Genomic DNA, 14,931 nt, shown 5'->3' on the forward strand with positions numbered 1-14,931 from the left:
TGTAATCTGATGCTGGCCTATTAGGAATAATAAGTCTGTGATGCCTCAAAATTTTTGAGGTAAATATGTAATAATAACAAGAAGGATTGACAGCCATAATAATGATAAACACAAACACTGTAACAGATTGTATTTGGGAATAATAAAGACAGGCATATGTCTTACAAATTGTGGGGAAAATACATAAAAATACCATAGCTTATTCTTTTTCATCAATTAAGGTAAATAGCACAACTTTGATAGAAAGCATGTTTTCAAATATTACAAGGCAAAAACCAAAATATTATTTGTAACAGCAGAGAACACCTCCAAGGTTATGCAGGAGGAAGAATTAAAAATATAAAAGGTGCTTTGTTGGTATTTTTCAGGTGGGAAATAGCTGTTTAGGTATGTCAAATTTAGGCTGTGAGACAAAAGTAGTTTATGAGGCTTTTGATTTAATGTGGTCAACTTTTGAATTCTTTCATCTTCTTCCAATGTTTTTGGAGTCTTGTCTGTTTAAAATGTACATTTTAAATATTGACGGATTTTCAGTCTGTTCTGTTTTTCTTGCCTAATTTTGTCATATAGGTAGATAAATAAATGGATATCTAATTTAATATTCTTTCACTGTGTATGTACTAGCAAATTAGCCATATATAAATAAAAGTTAGACCCATAACAGATATTTTGAGAAAAATGAAAATGATTAAAACTGAAGAAATACTTTTCTCTAAGAATAGATTTTTTTTCCCAGTATATGTGCTGACTTAATGGGATTTGGGTGGGAGAGGAGCTTCTTCTTCTTCTTTTCTTTTTTTTTTTTTTAAGATTTTACTTATTTATTTGACAGAGATCACAAGTAGGCAGAGAGGCAGAGAGAGAGAGGAAGGGAAGCAGGCTCCCTGCCGAGCAGAGAGCTCAATGTGGGCCTCGATCCCGGGACCCTGAGATTATGACCTAAGCCAAAGGCAGAGACTTAACCCACTGAGCCACCCAGGTGCTCCCCTTTTGTTGTATTTCTTTCTCTTTTTTTAAAGATCTTATTTATTTATATAACAGAGAGAGCTATCACAGGTAGGCAGAGAGACAGCCAGAAAGGGAGGGAGAAGCAGGCCTGCTAAGCAGAGAGTCCGATGTGGGGCTCAATCCCAGGACCCTGAGACCATGACCTGAGCCGAAAGCAGCAGCTTAACCCCCTGAGCTACCCAGGTGCCCCTGATGTATTTCTTAACATTAACATTTTTCCTACTATTTTTATGTATATATATATATACATATATACTATAAATGTATATACATACACATATATATTTCTTATATAAATACATATATATGTATAGTACATACAGTTGACCCTCTAACAACATAAGTTTAAACTGCACAGGTCCACTTCTATGTGGATTATTTTCTGATAAATATAATATGGTACAATAAACATTGTATTTTATGATTCTCTTAATAACATTTTCTTTTTTCTAATATATCATAAGAATATAGCATATAATACATATAACATATGAAATATGTGTTAATTGACTGTTTATGTTATAGGTAAGCCCTTTAGTCAACAGTAGGCTATTCGTCACTCAGTTTGGGGGAAGTCAAAAGTTATTCACAGATTTTTTATCAGAAGGCAAAAGAAATAACACTTCCTCTAGTTAAAGCTCAATCAAAGGGCAATGGGATCAAAAGAAAATATTTCAGACTCCCTTGCTTCAGACAGAAACCTCTGAGATGGATGCTGAATACCCCTCAGAGAAGTGTGGTGAGTTAGGCCCCCACTGCAAATGGAATTATCTCAAAAACACACTTAGGCTTTAACTACTTCTCTAATTATTCTTCCTACTCCCTCCCTCTAACTTTCTGAATCACTTCCCAAATAATTTAAACTGCACTTAAGTGCTTATCTTGATTCTGTTTTAAGTAAAACTCAAAGTAAGAGAGTTGGTACAAGAAATTATTCTAGAATGCATCTGTGATGAGGTTCTAGAAATGTATCACTCATCAGTTATGACAATAAGTACAGCCTTGTTCGTGGTGCTAACTTCTAGTGTATTATTAAATGTGAAAAGAGGTGAAAGACCTATACTCTGAAAACTATAAAGCATTGATAAAAGATATTGAAGATGACACAAATGAAAATACATTCCATGTTCATGGACTGGAAGAACCAATATTGTTAAAACATCTACCCTACTCAAAGCAATCTACAGATTTAATGCAATCCTTACCAAAATACCAGCAGCATTTGTCTTTATCACAGAACTAGAATGAATAATACTAAAAAATGCTTGGACAAAAGAAGCCAAGGCAATCTTGAAAATGAGACCAAAACTAGAGGTATAATAATCCCATATTTCAAGACATACTACAAAGCTGTAGTAATCAAAATAGTCTAGTACTGTCACAAAAATAGACACATAGATCAATGGAATAGAATAGAAAATCCACAAATGAACCCACACTTATATGATTAATTAACTTATGACAGAGGAGTCAAGAATATGCAACGAAGCCATATCTAAATGGTGTTGGGAAAACTGGACCATTTTCTTACACCATACCCCAAAATAAACTCAAAATGGATTAAATGTGAGACCTGAAACCATAAAAATCCTAGAATAGAGCACAGACAGTAATTTCTCTGACATCTGAAGTAGCATTTTTTAAAGATGTCTTCTAAATATCTAAAGCAAAAGCAATAATAAACTATTGAGATTACATCAAAATAAAGAACTTTTGCACACGGAAGGACACTGTCAACAAAACAAAAAGGCAACCTACATCCACTAAGGGGTTAATATCCAAAATACATGAATAACTTACACAACTCAACACCAGAAAAGCCCAAATAATCCAATTTAAAATTGGGCAGGACATAAATAGATATTTTTCTAAAGAAGACCTATAGATGGCTAACAGACACATGAAAAGATGCTCAGCATCAGTAATCATCAGGAAAATGCAAATCAAATTCATGCAGCTACTGTGGAAACCAATTTGGAAGTTTCTCAAAAAATTAAAAACAAAATTACCACATGGTCCAGTAATTTGGCTACTGTGTATTTACCCAAAGAAAACTAAAACAATAATTTGAAAAGATATATGCACCCCCATGTTAATTGCAGTGTTATTTACAATAGCCAAAATATGGCAGCAACCATATTCATCTGTCCACAGATGAATGGAAAAGAAGTGATATATCTTTAAAAAGTGGAATATTGCTCAACCATGAAAATGAATGAAATCCTGCCATTTGCAACAATATGGATGGACCTATAAGCTATAATGCTAAGTAAAATAAGTCAGACAGAGGAAGACAAATACCATATGATTTCCCTCATATGTGGAATTTAAGAAATTAAACAAACTGACATACAAACAAAAAAGACAAAGGAAAAAACAGCCTCTTAAATACAGAACTAACTGGTGGCTGCCAGTGGAGAGGTCGGTGGGAGATGGATGAAATAGCTGTAGGGATTAAGAGTATACTTGTTGGGATGAGCTCTAAGTAATGTACAGAATTGTTAAATCATTATATTGTACACCTGAAATTAATTAACACATATGTTAGTTACATTTCATTAAAAAGTGTGGGGGGACCTAAAGCCTCACAGTAGTGAATATGTTAGAATTGCTTTTTACTTGAGACCAAAGAATCCACCAGATACTGGAAGGTCTCAGAGAACATTTCCTTTATTAAATCAATAATAAACAAATTAATATGGCATAGTTGAGAAGCTTTGTGGTGGTTGCGTCCTGTAATCCAGAATGAGATGGTACCTTGTAATAGATTTCGTTAGTTCAATGTGAGTCATAGAATTGTGACGAGATGAAGACACTTAAGTTGCTTAATATGACAGGTGAATATAATTGCTATCATTGGACCAACGGGGAAATGATAACTAAAATTTCATTAATAAGCATGTTGCAAGATGAATGGCTAGTCAATAAGAGTAAGCTTAATTGTAGAACCAAGAAAAAAACAAAACAAAAACTAGTGAATGGAAGTTCCATCTATTTCCAACTTTTGGTCAGTTCTGAGTCAGAGCACATGAATTAAAATGGAGTTTGACTTCTCTTAAAAAAGAACCTTATAACACCATCACAAGTTAGTATTCTCCCAATCCTTCTATAAATGTACTTGCTGTTATTTATCAGACTAACTATATATACTGGGGCAGAGAGAGTATACACATCTTTTGAAAGTCTTAGCACACAATGTACAAAATGACTCCACTCCACCATATGAAACACTATGGTGACCACCAAATTAGACTGGTGATGTGTGAATAATAAAAGTATCTTGCCAAAGTATTTTTCTGATAGAGAAACCAGTCAGTCTATAGCTCCATTCTCTATTTTTAAAGATTTTATTTATTTATTTGAGAGAAAAAGTGTGTGAGAGAGAGATCATGAGCAGGAAACAGGGGTAGAGGGAGAAGCAGACTCCACACTGAGCAGGGAGCCCAATACAATACGTGATCTCAGGACCCTGGGATCACGACTTGAGCTGAAGGTAGACGCTTAACCAACTGAGCCACCAAGGCACGCCGTAGCTTCATTCTGTGGTTATTTATCTGTGTTCTGAATATAGAATTGGAATAGATATTTGTTGCAGCTAACAGAACCCTCACTTTGGTTCCCTGACCTATAGAAAAAGAAACGTTAAAAACATTAGGTGGAAATGCCTGAAACTGGTTTCTCTTCGGCCAAGAAAACTACACTACATGTGGGGTGGCATTGAAGAGATTAGAGCCAAATTCAATAGCTTGAATACAGAATGGTGGTTCCCAGAATATTGTCGTTAATTTTACCTGCATGGCCTCTGCAAAAATAGATCATGATAGGCTAAGAAGGACTAGTATGATATTAATTAAGTGGTGGCCTTGTGATGAATATTGCACTAGCTGTGATTTCTTTATGGAAACAGATAAACAAAACCTCTGGCTCTTTTCATGTGATTATTGATTGGAGAAAATACCCCCCATATGACCCAAGAGAAGAAACATCCATCCAATAGCCCAGAGAACTTTCTAAGTCCTTGGAATGAAGATGTGGGGGGAGACATCAAGAGGAGGTGACAGATGGTTGATCCACGAACCTGACTAGGCAACTAGAGGCAACTCCCTCCCCTCTCCTTGGAATGTGTCCCACTTGCCTTCTCAGCTCCCAGAAGCTGCCCAAAGGGCATAGCCTTTGGATGATGGTGTGAGGTTGAGGCCCTCTAGAAAGTATATGTAACTGAATCCAGTTAAGACTTGTATACAAATTTTTAATATTTGGCTGGCATGCCCAAGATGTTTTTATTTTGTGCCTGCCCCAGACAAGCCTAGTATTTAAGTTCCCTTGTTTATGAAAACTACCATCTACCAATCTGGAGTGATCTGCCTCTTTCTTCAGTCTCTCTGCATAAAGCTGGTTTTGATTACACACAGGAGGCATGCACCATTGCAAAGCAAAAATAGAGGGGGGTCCTCATCTACCTAGGACACTAACGGAAGCAAAAAGAGAAGTTCCCATATATGACACATTTTGACTAGATGAAAACAACTTTGGATATCTCACCAAGATAGAAGAATAATGGAACACATTTATATATTGACATCACCTATCTGGTTCATTGCCAAGTATCCAGTTTGGATTCTGAATGAATAAATGAAAGAATAAGTAATATCAAAAATATGAAATGAAGTTATGAAAAGGGAGGCAGCATTGTAAATATATAAAAGAAAAATAAAACTAACCAACAATTTTTACTGGATTTGTAGCAGTCTGCTTTTCAGCATCTATTAAAATTTTATACTATAATGAAAGCAAGTAGAGCCCAAAGGAAGCTGTAACACACAGTATAAATTAAGAAATTTGTCTCCATGTTCAACATGGAACTGTCAGCCAAGAGCTATCATTCATTAATAGTGAAGTGCATCACACTGAATGGGAAAGGTAGTGTTATTCATGAAGGATTCCCAAACCAAGTGAACTGTCATTTTACACATTACCTTGTTAGTAAGGAAGTCCATTTATATTATCTGCTTGACTAAATAGGCCAGATGCTTAGAGAGTGAGTTTGGTACATATCCAGAATCATAAGATAATCTTCTGAGCCCCAAACAAAAAAAATAACAACTGTTTGCCAGAAAGTAACATCTGGGGTGTCTCACAGCACAATCCCCATAACAGTGAAAATGGGTACAACATCCAATTTTCATCTGTTATATGTGCTAATTCTGCAAATACATGTGGCCTCATTTGCTACTTGAAATAAAAGTACCAGAGCATCTGTTCAGGTAAACACCATATCCAAGGATGTTAACTGTGCTCCTTGGAGCCAGATTTTCTGCTTTTTAAATAAATACTATTTCTGCTATAGAGAGTCTATTATCAACAGAATTTGAAGATTTTGCTTGGCTAAGAAATTCTTCCTAGGAATTATGTCCTATAGGATCATCTGATTCTGACAACGGAAGGACTTTCAAAGTAATATTCTGATTATCTTCAAATAAATAACATTTTATAACACTTTTTCTCTATGAATAAAGACAGTTTGGATAACTTTAACTCTTTTCCATCTTTCCTAGTTGCTTGTTCCTTTTATTCCTTTCTTGGGCTTCACGAACTCTCTGGCTCCTCCTTTCACTCAACCATACCAGCCCTTGACCCCTCTTTCTCAGCAGAGGTCAAAAAGTAAGTCCCAAGACTAACAAGATATATTGAAGCTATTCAATTAATATTTACACATGTTTTTACATTTGGTTATTTTTTTGGCCATAAAATCATGTCACAGTACTGTGATTAAAGCCATCCCTCCAATGGCTCAGCCTCTCAATTACTGGGCCTCCTCCCTCCCAATGATCTCATCACTACTCCATCTTAACTACCATTCAATAGACTGTACCCCAACTGTATCACCTCCAGCTCATTTAAGGAGCTTCCTAGGATTCTTCAAAAATAATTTTGGGTACAACTTATCTCATAGTATATTTTGTTGTACCCCGCTCCAAATACCCTTCAAATCAGGGAAGATTTAGAGCCATTTTTATGAAACACCAAATCAAAAAAGCATAAACAGAGAAAATAAGTGATCATTTAGTGAGTAGTTAAGCCAAGATTTGTATATAACATCATAAAGATGCCCCTACAACACAATGTTTGAGACAGTATTTTTGTTTTTACTATTTCTTATAGTGTACAGTCAAAATACTGTTTTCTAAAGTTACTTAGATCACCTACTTTCCTCCTCAGACGCTTCAGTGTTATTATGTGATTCATTTGTGATGCAGTTAGATACATTTGTCACAGCCTGGTTTATTTTTATTGTGTTTGTTGCTGTTTGCATGTACTAAAAATTACTCTGTGGTGTATAGTTCTATGGGCTTTGACAAATGAATGGAATCCTTTATCACCACCATATTATATTCACTTAGACATGATCTCATCATAAAGGCTGTGTCTTTATGAACAACTTTATTCCCCATTCCTAAACTTTTTGAGTGTTTTAAAGACATTTCATCTGTCATTTAGCTCGTATTATTTCTCATGAGAAATGTTTCTTCATCTGCATCTTCATTTCTCTGTATACTGCATCTTTTTTTCTGTATGCTTTAAGATTTTTTTTCAAGATGCCTGGGTGGCTCCGTGGGTTAGAGCCTTTGCCTTCAGCTCACGTCATGATCCCAGGGTCCTGGCATGGAGCCCCACATCGGGCTCTCTGCTCAGCAGGGAGCCTTCCCCGTCCCCCCTGCCGCCTGCCTCTTTGCCTACTTGTGATCTCTCTCTCTCTCTGTCAAATAAATAAATAAAAATCTTAAAAAAAATATATTTTCTATTCATTGTTGCTTTTGATTATGACATGGGTTGCTATAGTTTTCTTCATATTTCTTGTGCTTGGAGTTTATTGAGGTTCTTGTATATATGCATTTATAATTTCCATCATGTTTGTGAATTCACTGGCCATTATTTATTCAATTTTTATCTGTCCTTCCTACCCTTCCCCCTGAAATTCTATAGTTTCATATATAGGAATCTGTTTGAAGTTATTTTACAAGTAACTTTACATTTTTTTCCCATTTGCACTTTGTTTTGAATAGTTTCTATTGATATATCCTCACAATTGTTGATATGTTCACTTGTAATATCTAATATGGCATTTATTCTATTCAGACTTTTTTATTCTCAGATATTATAGTTTTCATATTTTAGTAGTTTGATTTTGATCTTTCAAAAATATCTTCTATATCTCTACTTTTTAATCTAATTTTGAAAACTATTTTTAATGACTTTTTCTGATAATTCAGATATCTGTTTTATTTCTGAGTCTTGATTAATTGATTTTTCTCTTCATATTGGGTTGTCTTTTCCCCCTTCTTTGCATTCCTCATAATCTTTGAAGGATTCCTGACATTGTGAATTTTATTTTGTGATATGCTGGATAATTTTTTTCCTAAAATTCTTCTTAAGCTCTGTTCTGAGGTGTAGTTAACTTACTTGGAAATATTTTGTACTTTTGTGTCTTGGCTGTATGACCTGTTATGTGAGTCTGGAGCAGTGGTCAGCCTAGGGCTTATTACATGTGAATCAAGACCTTCCCTCCTATTCTGTTCAATATTCCATTATATAATGATTTGTTTTTTCCAGTTTAGCTGGTACAAAAGGACACTGTTCATAGCGTTGTTTGAACATCAGACACTGTTCTATTTTATTATTAGAAAGTTATTTTCCTGTAGGGATTTTCCTCATGTTCATGTGTGACTAAATGCTTGCTTAGTATCTTAGGAGAACTCCCGGCAAGTCTCTTGGATTCCCAGGGTACCTGGGTGGCTCAGTTGTTAGGTGTCTGCCTTCAGCTCAGGTCATGATCCCAGGGTCCTGGGATCTAACCCCGGGATTTGACCTCCTGCTGGGCAGGAAGCCTGCTTCTTCCTCTCCAACTCCCCCTACTTCTTCCCTCTCTCACTGTGTCTCTCTCTGTCAAATAAATAAGTAAAATCTTAAAAAAAAAAAAAAGTCTCTTGGATTCTCCTCCCATGATTATCTCCCCTCTCTCTTACTTTGTCTTCTGAATTCTGGTATCCTTGATCTCTCCAGATCCTCAGCTCTGTCTCTTCAACTTTAGGAATATGCTGGACTCCACCTCAGTTTCCACTCCCTGCACTGTGATCAGGAAACTCAGTACAGTGAGTTGGGCAATGACAGGGTTTATCTTACTTGTTTCCCATTTCCCTTTTCTTAATTGTTTAATGTTTAGTGTTTTTAAAATAATTATTTCATTTTTTTCTATTCTTTTACTGTTCTGTTGCTGTTGCTTTTATTGCTTTAGGCAAGGTAAATCCAGTTCTTCTTACTCCATATTAATCAAAAGAAAAGTTTCTTGTCATACTGAGACAGAAAACAAAAGAAGGGATCCATTTTTGCCTATGGGCAGAGTATTCTTGAATTTAATTTAATCTCTTACTACTTGGGTCATTTGTCATCTCCTGAGGTAAAATTCTAAGCCTTCTGCTATTTTTCTTACAAATACATACAAGAGGCTATGGCCTTTTGAAGGAAGGAATATTTTAGGAGGTATAAACCATATCCCTAGTTAATCACAGACTTAATGGCTAACCCTAAATGATTAAAAATAGGAATGAGGAATATTATTTCTACTTTCATCATATTTGTAATATGGAGGGCCCTCCATCAGGATAGAACTCCTTGCCATTCTATCCAGCTGTATTTTCCTCAATGCTTGAGGAGTCATTATTTCATTGATAAGTTTAGGTGCTAGGACTCAAAGTTCTTTTCTCCTACTCTTTTCCTAATAGCTTGTTTTTGGAGCATACCCATACTCTTAAATCTCCCATGATGTAAGCTTTAAAAGAACATCTCTCTATCTTATATTTTTCCTGAGTTTTCATTGCATGATGTATTATGCAAATCCCAGGAGCAAATCTCCTTAAGGGAAAACCAACCAACCAACAAACCAAATTCTCTACATAATTTTCTACCTGTCCATAGTCTTATTTCATTGATCTTTTTCCTCAAATACTTTAAATTTTGCATAAATAGAGAAGCAATGTTCTAGACAGGCAGGAAGTTCTGTGAATAGGAAAGTTGTGTGAAAAAGTAGGGAAAGGGAGTTAACTGAGTCTTTTTCTAACCATTCATTTCCTCTAGTGTCTAGTGGTAGAGGATTTCAAAATCTTCTGAGCCTTTGGGGCATAGAGACAAGAGGCAGTAGTTGGTAATAGGGAGTTGACCAAATTTTAGAATGGAGTCACATTTTTTAAATTGTTTTAATGCCTATTCTGAGACTTTTCCTCATTTCAAAGAGCCTGGGGACACTCAATGAGTATAACCATTTTGTAAAAACAGGCAATAAGGAATTCTGCATCTATTCATAGTTATCAAGAGAGCATTCAAAACTTTGAGTTAGAGAATACAGAGGCAGACAATGTTTGGAAATCCAAACAGGGATGGAGAGAAATGAAAGAGATGCTTTCAAGACACGGCACTCATATCGAGAGACAAAAAATTCACTTGCCAGCAAGAGTAAGGAACAGCACTGTGACAGTGGTGTTCACCAAACTTATCATTTCCTCCCTCACTTCTCTCAGCCTCTCTGGCAATTAAATTGGGGTCCTGTTGCTAGTTCTGGCCAATGACACATGAGGAAAAGTGATTTGACACTTCTAGCTAAGTAAAGCATTGAGAACCCTGTGCATGGTTCTCCAAGTTTCTTTTTCCAAGTCTACATGCCAGAGAAAGCTGCTTATTCCATACTCACCTGCCTTTAAGGTGGTGGTGTTGCTCGCTTCCTGGGGATCTGAGTGTTCTATGGACCTAAGCACCAACCTCACCCATGTGGAAACTGTAGCATGGTACAATGTCGGTGCCCCAGCGGCTTGTAGCGCATGTGCGGTGATGCTTCTGGGCTCCGCCGTGCCCGCTCATTGCCTTGGCCGCTGCTACCTCAAGCCGATGCCGCCCCCGGGTGGCGACGGTGCGGAGCTGCTCTGGCGGGGCCCGCGGGGGGGGGGGGGGGCGGGCGCCGCACGACTTTTTTGGTGCCTGAAAGTAAACACGCCATTAAGATGGCGGCTGGATGTGAGCCAGTAGGCGGAACTTAGGATTTTGTATCTATGTGGCTGCGAGTGATTGGTTGTGCAACCTTGATATATATAGACATGCACAGGCGGGGGAGAGAGAGATCCCAACAGCTACGCAGAAATAAAGCTTGCTTCGCTGAGGTCTCCTGGTCGTTCTTGCTGGCGAGAGCGACAAGTGGTGCCAAAACCCGGGAAACCCGAAACCTACACCGAGGAGTTCTCAGTGAACGCAGCGATCCGGTAACTGTGCACAAAATTTCAGATAAGAAAGTTCCTAAGTATAGGACGAGAAGTGAGAAAGTTCCTAAGTATAGGACGAGAAGTAAAAGGGTTCCTAGGCATAGGACAAGAAATAATGGGATCAAAGTTTACTAAGATGGGAGGACTACTGACGGAGGTGCTTAAGGCTAATGGCACTCCGCTAGACTCTAACCATAAAACTGTTAAAAATGTTATCGAGAAGCAGGTCAGAGAAGCCTCTAAGGCAGGATCTAGCAGAGGGGGAGAAAATTCAGAGGAGAGCTCCTCTGAAGATGAGCTTGGGGAAGCCATGACACACTTAAAATTAAAAGAGGAAGACCCTAACGAACCTTTAAAGGGAAAGACATACAAAGAAGCCAGGAAAAAATATGACTCCCTAGCGCCCTCTGTCAGAGAGCTACTACTAGTGCTCCTAGTGCTCCAAAGATTTTCAGACACTCCCCTAAATATTATTTCTGATAGTCAATACATGGTAAATGCAACAAAAAATATTGAAACAGCCATCCTCTCCTTAAGTGATTCACCTATTCCATGGATCTTAAGGCAACTACAAGAGGTTGTGCAACTGCGCACTGCACCATTTTTTATAGATCACATCAGAGCCCATATGAGCCTACCAGGACCATTATCCAAGGGCAATGCTCTAGCAGACCACAATAGTCGTTTCCAGCTTATTTGCCCTACCTTAGAACAGGCGAAGCTGTTCCATAGCAAATGGCATGTGAATTCTAATACCTTAAGATATAGATTCCATATCACCAAAGAACAGGCAAGAGATATAGTAAGGACCTGTGGGAATTGTGCCACATTACTCCCTCAGCCTTAGGGGTAAATCCCAAAGGCCTTCAAGCTAATCACCTATGGCAAATGGATGTCACACATATACCTGCATTCAGGCAACAAAAGTACGTACATATATCAGTGGACACTTATTCGGGTATCATAATGGCTACTCCCCTCACGGGGGAGAATTCAAAACAAGTCATCACACAGTGCCTACGATTCTTCGCAGATTGGGGTATCTCCATACAAATAAAGACAGATAATGGACCTGCATATACATCAAAATCTATCCATCAATTCCTAAGTCAATTTGGTATAGTCCATACTACAGGTATACCTTACAATCCACAAGGTCAAGGAATAATTGAATGCGCCAATGGCACCTTCAAACGATGCTTACAAAAAATAAAAAAAGGGGGAATAGAGGATGACTACAAGTCACCCCGTGATCTTACATCTCTCACCCTTTACATTTTAAATTTTTTGTCCTTGGACCATAATGGTACATCTGCAGTGGACAGGCATGCGGCGGTTACCGAACGCACTCTAGCCCAGGCAAAGTGGAAGGATATACTCACGGGCCAATGGAGAGGCCCTGACCTGGTCCTAAGATGGCACCGAGGTTCTGTTTGTCTTTTTCCACAGTATGCCCAAGTGCCTATCTGGGTCCCGGAGCGACTGATTAGAAGAATCGATCAACATGGCCTGCCCCGTCCTGATGCTCGGCCTGATAGTGATCCTGGCGACACCAGCATCCCTTCAACAGATGCACCAATGGGCAATAGTGAAAGCCTGGCCGTTCCCCATGCCACTGACCAATGAGTCCGCCATCCTCCCTCCTGTATACCTACTTTCATTCCCATGCCCATTTCTGTAAATCCTAACAATTCGCCTGTATTGCTCTCAAGACATAAAAGAGACTTTGGGATCACTGCAGCCATTATTGTGGCTGTAGCAGCCTCCACAGCTGCAGCAACTACAGCGGCTGTAGCTCTCACCACATCTGTAACAAGTGGACATTCTCCAGAAACTATTGATGACTGGATGCATCCGATCACTTTCTGGACTTTGCATAACCTCTGTGGCCTATAATGACCTTTCTATTGCTGCTAATCTGTCGAAAGAGTTAAGCAGATAAGATTGACATAGCTCCATTACGGGATTGGGTATCTGTTGTAAATCCTTATGTTCCTCCGTTTTGCATCATTACGTAAACAACAATGTAGGCAACAGTTGGCTCTAGTACAAGCTTGCATGGCACTGGAAGCTGGTACATTTCCCCAAATCTGGCTGGCAGCGCTAGATCGGTAGTCAATGACGGGTAAGATTGGCTGCATGCACATAGCAACCTAAGCCAGGAGTTCTCCAACCAGGGGGAATTATCCAATGATGGGTAAGCATATTCATGGCAGCTGACAACCTAAGACAGGCACGATCTCCTGCCTTGCATGCCTAATATAAAAGAAAAGGGGGAGATGTCGGTGCCCGAGCGGCTTGTAGCGCATGCGCGGTGATGCTTCTGGGCTCCGCTGTGCCCGGTCGTTGCCTCGGCCGACGCTGCCTCAAGCCGTCGCTGCCGCCAGGTGGCGATGGTGCGGAGCTGCTCCAGCGGGGCCCGCGGAGGGGCCCCGGGCACCGCACGACTTTTTCGGTGCCCAAAAGTAAACACGCCATTAAGATGGCGGCTGGATGCGAGCCAGTAGGCGGAACTTAGGATTTTGTATCTATGTGGCTGCGAGTGATTGGTTGTGCAACCTTGGTATATATAGACATGCACGGGCGGGGGAGAGAGAGATCCCAACAGCTACGCAGAAATAAAGCTTGCTTTGCTGAGGTCTCCTGGTTGTTCTTGCTGGCGAGAGCGACAGTACAATGAAGTTTCATAGTGGGGAGCCACTGATTTTTTTTATTTGTTTTCTTTCCAGAGCATATATTAGTCTATACAGACTAACAGAGGCTCTATAGAGAGGGGGGGAGGCCAAACAGATGACTAGCGAGAAATGTACCTTGGCTCTGACTCTTGCTTCACTTCATCTTCCCTTATGCCTGATTTTCGATTTTCCCCACGTTCACTCAGGTTCTGTGTGCATGGCAGTCTCTATTAAACATTTAGAGTAACTGGATTTTATTATCCTAACATATTGAAAATAAACTATAATAAAAAACTAGTCACTTTTGTCCATAAAAGCTCTTGGCCAGCAAGAGAAGCAAGAATGTGAGGTAAAAACTATTAAGGAAGACCTAAACCGACAGGAATGTACAGAAAATTAGAAAGACATTAGACATGACATAGAATTTGTGAGTCCAGGTCATTTTTTTAAATTAAATTTTAAACAATTGCAATATATCAACTGATATTTCAATTAAATAATAATAATAGCTACCATTTTTTGAATGCCCACTATGTGCCATACATGCCTACAGATATGCCCACTATGAATAAAATGGAAATAAATATATTATTAAATTTCATGATACCAAAAAAAAAGAAACGTACATTGGAGAAAAGATAACAATAAAGTCAACAAAACTTTAGTGTAAAGTCAGGGCTGAACTTAATATTGCACTCAGAATTTAAGATGCAAGTTTTGTGTATATTTCCTGTTTATATTCTATACCATTTTAATCAAAATATTAAAATAAGATCCAAGAGACCTAAATGTGAGGGTAGGAATATATTGTATCAATTGACTTTTCAGAAAAGCTGATCAAGAAGAATACTGCACTACAATATCAATAATATATTAATAACCAGAACATATGTACAATAGAGGGAATATAGTCAATAAGATTGTAATAATGTTGTAAATTCAGT

General features: G+C 38.3%; 1 pseudogene across 1 annotated transcript in view; it reads right to left on the bottom strand.

The window, feature by feature from the left end:
* LOC309866581 (glyceraldehyde-3-phosphate dehydrogenase pseudogene) overlaps positions 1 to 12,225 on the bottom strand; it is an 83,461-nt pseudogene extending 71,236 nt beyond the window's left edge. The window contains exons 1-2 of the transcript in view: positions 12,220 to 12,225; positions 10,824 to 11,034 (exon numbers count right to left, since the gene is read on the bottom strand). The product of the transcript in view is annotated as a glyceraldehyde-3-phosphate dehydrogenase pseudogene (transcript). The remainder of the gene's footprint in view (positions 1 to 10,823; positions 11,035 to 12,219) is intronic.
* Between the last annotated feature and the right edge of the window lie 2,706 nt (positions 12,226 to 14,931).

Source organism: Mustela nivalis, assembly GCF_964662115.1.
Source record: "Mustela nivalis genome assembly, chromosome: 6".
In the NCBI taxonomy this organism is placed as follows: domain Eukaryota; kingdom Metazoa; phylum Chordata; class Mammalia; order Carnivora; family Mustelidae; genus Mustela; species Mustela nivalis.